Genomic DNA, 1,125 nt, shown 5'->3' with positions numbered 1-1,125 from the left:
ATGATAGCCATATTTGAAGCTAATTACCATTTCATTTGTGGGTAAATACAGGTGAATATATTGATAAAAGTCACCTTGTCCTAGAGAGATTTACACGGTCTACAAAACGTCACGCCAGGGTAGGCCTACACGAAACACAGCCCTTATTTGAAGCGTTTCTAAAAATTCCCTATGGGAAAAATGGATGGTGGAAAAAACGATTGGAACCATTTCCCTGTTTGACCGCTAGGTTTTATGGGTATTGTGACTCACACTGTGATAGTCTATGAAGAATATTATCCCTTCAGACAGCCATTTCAGACTCACCTGTCCCATAAGGCCCATGATAACAAAACGTCATTACTTTAGAGATAATGTGATTAATTGTAACCTTCCTGATTTCCCTGATCCACTCAACAACTGAACCATGTCTGTGTTTGAGAAATTGGGCCAACAAACAGAGGGAGCACTGCAGGGGAGGGCAAACTCACCAACAATTCAGATCCACAATTACATCAGAGTTTTCACTCCCTCATTTTCTCTCGGTCTCTCCTCCCTCCCCCTCCCTGTCTAGCCCTGGTGCTAAGTTGAGCGGGGAGTTGCCATGCCAACCCAGAGTGGGGATCCCGGGTCCAAACTAGGCCACACAGCAGAAGCGGCATTAAACAGTGTGTAAGTGTGACAGATTCAGACCAGAACAATCTGTTAATCAAGTCAATCATTTGTCAGACCTCGTTTAACACACACACACACACTTTAAGAAAGACTCGGATCACAAATTAAATATGAAAACCTTTGTAGGAATCTGTATTTAAGATTGAACTCTACATACATTCATACTGTAGTGTTGAGAAAAAGAGAGTGGACCTGTGTGTGGGTGTGTGTGTGTGTGGGTGTGTGGGTGCGTGGGTGCGTGTGATCCAGAGACACATCATGTATAATGGGCAATAGAGGCAGTGATTCAGGACAAAGAGACTAACTGAAGAGGAAAGAGAAAGTGGGTGGTGTTAGTCACTGTCTCTGTCCTCTCCGATCTCACTGAGGTGTGTGTGTGGTGTTAGTCACTGTCTCTCTCCTCTCTGATCTCACTGAGGTGTGTGTGTGGTGTTAGTCACTGTCTCTGTCCTCTCTGATCTCACTGAGGTG

This window comes from Oncorhynchus mykiss, chromosome 24 (assembly GCF_057628025.1).
Source record: "Oncorhynchus mykiss isolate SJ-2025 chromosome 24, ASM5762802v1, whole genome shotgun sequence".
NCBI lineage: Eukaryota > Metazoa > Chordata > Actinopteri > Salmoniformes > Salmonidae > Oncorhynchus > Oncorhynchus mykiss.
This window is presented reverse-complemented; position numbering follows the sequence as displayed.